Source organism: Theobroma cacao, chromosome 9, assembly GCF_000208745.1.
Source record: "Theobroma cacao cultivar B97-61/B2 chromosome 9, Criollo_cocoa_genome_V2, whole genome shotgun sequence".
NCBI lineage: Eukaryota > Viridiplantae > Streptophyta > Magnoliopsida > Malvales > Malvaceae > Theobroma > Theobroma cacao.
Window position 1 is genome coordinate 28,260,750 of NC_030858.1, and position 7,631 is coordinate 28,268,380.

Below are 7,631 nucleotides of genomic sequence, written 5' to 3' on the forward strand. Positions count from 1 at the left end.
AAACATCTCGTGAAAATGTAAGAAAATGCTTGTTCCTTGAAAGGTAAATTTAAAAAAAAAAACAAAAACAAAAGATATTTACGAGAGGAAGAGACAGAGAAGAATCACGGATACAGAGTCATTTTCCAAGGGGATTGGTTTGGGTAAGTTGTTGACCGAGGCCTAGAGAGAGAGAGAGAGAGAGGAGATGGGAATATATATATATATATATATATATATATATATATATATATATATATATTTACAGTGAGAGAGAATCAAGAAGCAAAGTGAGGAGGAATCTGTTATCATCCATATTTCAACTTCCTTTGCTTTAAAGGCGAGCCGTTCTAAAAGGATATTTTTTCTGTTTTTAGTTATTCTTTACTGCTAACACTTGTTTATTTTCTTTTTCTTTTTATTTTTATTTTTAAATTTCTTGACAAGTAAAGGATTAGCTATTAGAATTGCCTTTGGTTATTTTCTCTTTAAGAGATACCAGTTTTTCTCGTTTTTTATTATTATCCTTTCTTTTGTCCCATCTCTTATCCCAATTTACACCAACTCTCATAGGATAGCGTGTGTCTATTTTTTTATTACTAACTAATACCTATTTAGTTTTAATTTTTTTTCCTTTTTTCTCTCTCATATTTCCTCTTCCTCTTCCTTCTTGGGTTTGTTTGACACTGAATTTGGTTTAATGGGTATGGCATTTCACCCAAACTAAGCAAACCATGATCGCTTCTTTTTATCATTCAGTTGTGCTAAGATGAAACAACAAGGGTGTTGTGCTAGATGTTTTTGCAACACAAACGTAACTTGTGATCCCTCAGCGATTGATTGGTGCTGATAATGGGATCCAACCATGTCAGTACCATAGTTCGTTTCTAAAACCACATACCATGTGGTTCTAATGGAATTACATTAATGATTTGGTTTCGCAAGGCAAAAAGAGCAAATCCACTAGAGGTGAGAAGGATACTGATCTGTTAAAGAAACCCAAACAGAAAGAGGAAGAGGGAATAAGAGAGAGAAAGAAGGAGGAAATATGAGAGAGAAGAGAAAAAAGTAATTAAATCTAAAGTGAGACGTTTGTTCTTTACTTTTGACGAGGCATGGAAGTTTTGAAATTTATGATGTGCACAATGAAATGTTTCATGGGTTTCACCGAATAATTTTTAATTTTTATTTTTATTTTTTGTTATGGAGATTAACGTACTTTATTAGTGAAAAACAACATATTTGAATACTAGCTTTCCATGTAGTTAATGATTTGTAACGAGATAGTTTTTAGTTGCAAAGTTTAGGGTTGTGTCTCAAGCTTAATATCTTATTAAATTCGTATTGCACGACAGAGGAAATATTTATTTAGATGTCCGATTAATGTGCATCACATATAATGAGTTAAAATTGAAGGACCATATGTAGATGGCTCCATTAAATGGTTGGATGAAATTGAATGTGAAGGATGGTTCATCTGCAAGTACAAGGGAGGTAGGAATTGGAGTAATTTTGCGTGATAATAGTGGGTTGATTAAAGTTATATTATCAAAGTCAATTGATTAGGATATTTTACTTTTAGTACAACTGTTGACAATTAGAGAGACCTTCACACTTTTCACAAATTCCACAAGATATTAATAGTTTAATTTGTGGATCAAAAGTGCCTTGGAAAGTGTAATTCTACGAACGAACAACCTCAAAACAATCCCTGGAAGATTAAGGAAATGGTTAATGCATATTGGAAAGTTTGCAACACAGTGTGAAGCAATGGAAATAACTCATGTTCTAGGAGAAACTAATAGTGATGTTGACATGCTTGCCAAGGAAGGTGTACAACAAGCAACCGAGTTAACACAAGTGTTTGATTAATTTACTTAGTGGCTTGTGGGAATTAATTGAATGGTGGTAATGAATGGACAAAAATGAGAAAGGCGTGATGGTAGGTGGAGTTTCTAATGTAGATACTGGCGGATAGCGGTGGTTTGATTGGCCGAACAATAGTGAGATTAATTATCAAACAAATGAGGTGGAAGGTTAATTTGATGATAAGATAAGGTCAGCAAACTCTTGTAAATGCTTGAATGTGGTGTGTTGATTGTCTCTCTCAGAGGCTGTAACTCAGAATCCGAATGGAGGACTACTCTTGAACAATTCAATTCGATTAGATTAGTGTGGAATAATATATTTGGATGGGATGAAATCTCTAATTCAATATCAGTGAGGCTGGAAACGTTTACAATACAATCAGTGGTAACTTTTAATGAAATTCATTCAAAACAATCAGAATTCTTATCTACAAATTAGATAAATTGATTAATATCCCATTAATGATTTGCACGTGTAGAAAATATACAGGAGTAACTTACTTAGCCGAGATCCAAACTAGGATACTAAAATTTACTTGAAACGGTTTACATGAAAAGAACATAGTTGCCTTTTTTTTCTTTTTTTTTTTGGTCATAATTTATATTTTATTTTATTGAGAAAAAAAAACATATGTCATGGATTTAATATTTATATACTATAATCTCTGCATAATCTCGTCAATCAGATTTTAGATTTATAGAAAAAGGAGTTACTTTACATGATAGCTGTATAGTTCAATGAAAGGTCTATTATATGCTAATTACCAAATAGAATTTAAAAATTTTATTCCATGCAACAAAACCAGATTCATTGGATTACCATGTGTCAAATCGAATACACATATAAACTGACTATAAAATTCTATAAAAAACTCCATTTTATGACATAATAATCTATTTATAATTTATAATCAATATCTATATCAATCTATATCTATTTATCAACAATCTAAATCTGTCTATCTATCTATCTATAATTTACCTATATCTAATTATCTATAATTTATAATAATACACACACATATATATAAATATATATAAGTATGAATGTCAAAAAAATTTTAATTAATAAAAATAGACATTTTAACTCGTTATGTTTTTAAATTGCCATTTTAAGTATAAATATTTAGTAATCATATTATCCAATTTGAAAATAAGAATTTTAACAATGAGTTTCAATTAAATGGTATATCTATATTAACAAAGTTCTAATATAATTTAATTATCTAAGTAATCTATAATGCTACTCGTTCTTAATTAAAAGTTAGAAACCTAAGAACATTTTACAACTAATGACTTCACTAATATATCATAGTAGTTCATCCCAAACTTTGAAACATTGGATCCATTAGAAATTTTTAAGTTCCGATTTCTTACTATGCAAATTTACCTTTTCAAATGACAATTGGTTTTCCCTTATAATCTTATTATTCAAGTAGATTATTATTTTCAAATTTAAAATTATTATTCTTTGTATTCTACACATTCATAGTATTATCACTCAACAAAAGTTTGGTCTATCTCATCAAAAGTTTATAATTTTATATACTTAATAATTAATAGTATGTATTTTTCTTTCTTTTTGGTTTAAATAAATTTTATTGTAAATATGTATAAATTGTAAATAAAAATTTTAATTGTATCGAAAGACTTTTCATTAATTAAAATATTTTATATTATAAATAGGAATAAGATTTATTCAATTCAATTTATATTAAATAAGAATTCTAATTGAAGTAGGAATATATTTGAGTATAAATATTTTTAGGATTGGCAGAAATTGGACAGACAATTGAGGGAAAGGACAAGCAATGCATCAACATTTATTTGACATTATTAAGCAACAGCCTAAGGACAAAGCAGCCTGAGAGAGAGAAAGAGAGAGTTGATATTGATTTATAATCACGTGGTATGTTATTGAGATATGAGCATGGACCAACCCTTACCCTTCCAACAACAATGCATCGGCTCCCCAACAACATTTTTCGCTTTTAATTTCCCTTTTGCTCACATTTATAAAGTTTCCCATTAAAAACAAATCAATAAAATTGAATTTTGAATATCAAAACTAATATACATACACAAATTAGTTCTATGACTAGATCAACAATATGTTTAAAAAAAATTAAAATCAATATCTATGCATGAAACTCAATCATAAATAATTGAAGGGTGAAATTTTTGTCATTATTTTTAATAAAAAATATCTTGTTATTAAATTTATTTTAATTTTTATTTAGTTCTTTTTATGTAAGGAAGAAATTTATAAATTTGGCTTAGGGTCCAACTCAATTTTGACTTATGATTTATATATGTTCGGATTCTTTTATAAGAAAGGTTGTTCAGCCTTCAAATAGAGCTGTTGGAAGTATTTTAAATACAAGTTAAAATAGTGTTTGACAAAGTTAATGCAGAAATGCTATATGTTTTATAAATTAATTTGATTATGTATTTTATATTTATTAACTGAATTACTTGTGTTAATTGTATCCATTTATTTGTTTACTTACTAATGATAAACATATAGTTGATTTGATCATATAATTACTATGTATTTATTTAATATTTTTGAATGTTTATTTATACAATTATATAAATTTATTTATTTCATTAAATGAATAGATAATTGAAAACCTTTAAGGAAGAAAAAATTGAAAAATAAACTTTTTTTTTTTGAAAAATAAAAGAGAAAGAAGCAGAAGGAGACAAATGGCTATAGCACCAAGGGTAAAACAGGGCAAAATTGTATTTGGGGATGATCATTTTCCTACTGTTCAGATTGACTTTGTGGAGTTAATGCCTTAATTGTCAACATAGCCAAGAAAAAACAAGGCCACGTGTCAAAACTTCAAACCTGATTTTTTGTCGCCAATTTGCTCATGGCAGTTGAGTTGGGGTCTTTCACTCAAACTTAAATTGCTTTCATTGGTCAATTGGATAATGGCATCCACATGTGGGCAGTTCCTGATAAAAAAAAAAACCTTTTGTTTCGGGGGATGTTCCTGAATGAAGTATTTTTTTTTCTGGACACCTAATAATTTTTACTTTTTTATATCATAAATTAATTTTTATAATTTTTTATTTTTCATATTAAAAAGTATTAAACATCAGCATTCTACACTATAAAAAATTCATATTTTAATATAAAATACATCAAAATTAAAATTTTAGCTTTAATTTTCGTAAAAGTTAAAAAAAATTTTTTTAAAAAAAGATAAAATGAGTAACTGGAAGAAAATAGAAGAATTAAAAACATAAGAACGCTTTTTTATTTTTTTTTCTAAATGCCTGAAAGATTTAAATTACTTTTACTATGATTAGTTATGACTAGTAACAGAAAACAGGGTAATAGTTTTATTTATTCAATTTGTTGTTCTATGTTTTCTCTAAAGTGTCTTTTTCTTTAAAATTTTTCACCAAATGAAGCCACTACTAACATAACCAAAGAAAAAAGGTACAACATAAGTTAGCTCTTTTAAAAATTGGCTTTGAGAGAAGGATGTTTAGGGGAATAAATGACTGCTAAATAATGAGGTTACCATGGTGATAAGTGGGAAAAAGGTAGAAGTTCGTCCTAATAATGAATATATTTAGAATCAAATTTTTTCAATAGTGAAAAGTATTAAAAAAAAGTGACAACGTGTATTTACAAATGAAATAAGTAGTATTTATAAGTTAATATCTCCTTATTTAAATAAAAATTAATAAGATAAAGATAATACTAAAAAATTTAATTTGAATGGATAATATTCAAATTAAATCTTAATTTTAATCTAATTTAATTTAAATCCAAATCTAAATATATATAATCAAATCTTGTGTCTGGCTTGTTGGGTTATTTGGTTTGCCTGGATTGCTTGGCTTGCTTAGGCTCCTAATTTTTAGATTGCCTGACTTGGTTTGAACTCTTGCATGTGACATAATGGACATTCACAAGTATATTTATAACATTCCCTGTAAATATATATTATATTAAGGATATACTTCGTTAAAACTTTAGTAAAAAAAACCTTGCTAGAAAAAAACTTCATAAAAAAAACCTAGCGAAGAGAAAAGAGTAAATAATTCTTTTTAAGAATATGTTTTGAAATATTGCCTTATTAAAAGCCTTATAAAAAAATCTAATAAAAAAAATCTTGGTGAAAGAAAATAGTACCGTGCGTATTTTACTTTTTACTGCATTATTTGAGATTTGTAAAATATTCGCACACTATTCTATTGTATCAACTCTTCAAGTATTGCACAATTTATGATATAAAATAAGCAATTAAAACGACAAAAAAAATGATGTATGTATCATGTGAGATATATGTGCACCTAAAAGTAATTTAATTAAATCAAATTTAAGAATTGTTTTTCCTTTTCCTCTCTAGGGAGACAAGTGTACGTGTTTTAATCCACCTTTGTGCTTTGATGAACTTTTATTTATTTTATCAAAAAGTTGAAACTAAATATATTTGGGTGTCGTTTGATATTTTATTGGGAATGCGATTATTACGAAGATAACTTTGCGGCGTTGTGTATAACATGAGAAAGTGATTATTAAAAAAAAGATGATTGCTGAGAAAATTATATTATAGTGTTTGGTTTAGAAATATTTTATCATAAATGTAGTATAAATTTACAAAATTACCCTTAGTGTGAAAATTAAATAACTTTACATTTTATAATGTAAAACTTTAACTTTTCAACTTTATCCCTTAAAATAATAAATACTAACATAACAAAAATATATAATATTTTTCTATTAATTATTTAATTATTAAAATATATAAAATTATTAAATATTTATTTATACCCTAAACTTATAAATATTAAAAATAATTTATATTTTTACCATTAGAAAAAGGAACAAAAAGAAAAAAATAGTGAAGGAAAAGAACAACCTTGATGCTGGAGATGAAAAAGAAAAAAAAGCTAAACAAAAGAGTAGTCCTTGACGTAGGAGAATGAAAAAGAAAAAAAAATGCTAAATGAAGAAAGTAGCCCTTGATACTGTGAGCAGGGAGAGGAAGAGTTGACCCAAATGTCCAAGTAAGCGAGAAGAAGAAGAGTTGATCCAAATGTGCAAGTGAATGGACAGAGGAAGAAGAAGAGCAACATAAAATAGGAGGAGTGGCATGGAGAAGTTGGGAAAATTTTTTTTTTTTTTTTACTTTACCCTTGCTGAGGGAAAGTTACTTTCCCTCTGTGAGTTAAAGAGAATGACATTCTTTTACCTAATTGCAATGATATTACATTACAAACACATTCTCTACCTTTTATTACAAAATAAGCGTTGCAAAGTCATTATACCCATTTAAATTGTAAGGAATGTGATGCCCTTCTACAACACCAAACGCCCTTTACGTCATGTTTGGTTGGGGGAATGACTAACCTCTATTCCTTATCAAATTTTCTCCCTTTCGTTTGGTTGCCTTTTGGGGAAAGAATAACCATTCCAAAAGGAATGACTATTTTTTAAAATTTGGCAAAAGCTTGGAATAGCTAATATCACCATCTCCCGTGGTATTAGCTATTTTACACCATGGGAATAAAGTTCAAACTTTTTGGACTACTATGTTCTTATTTACTTTAAAAAATTTACAAACTTAAACTTATAAAATTAATATTTTAAATTATAAATTAAAAAATTATTAATATTTTCATATTTTAATTATAATATATTCAAATTACAAAATAAAATATTAATATTTTAAAAATATTATTTTTAAATTATTAAGTGAAAATATAAATTAAAAAATGAAAAATGCAAATAGAGAAAAAATAAATCTTATTATAATA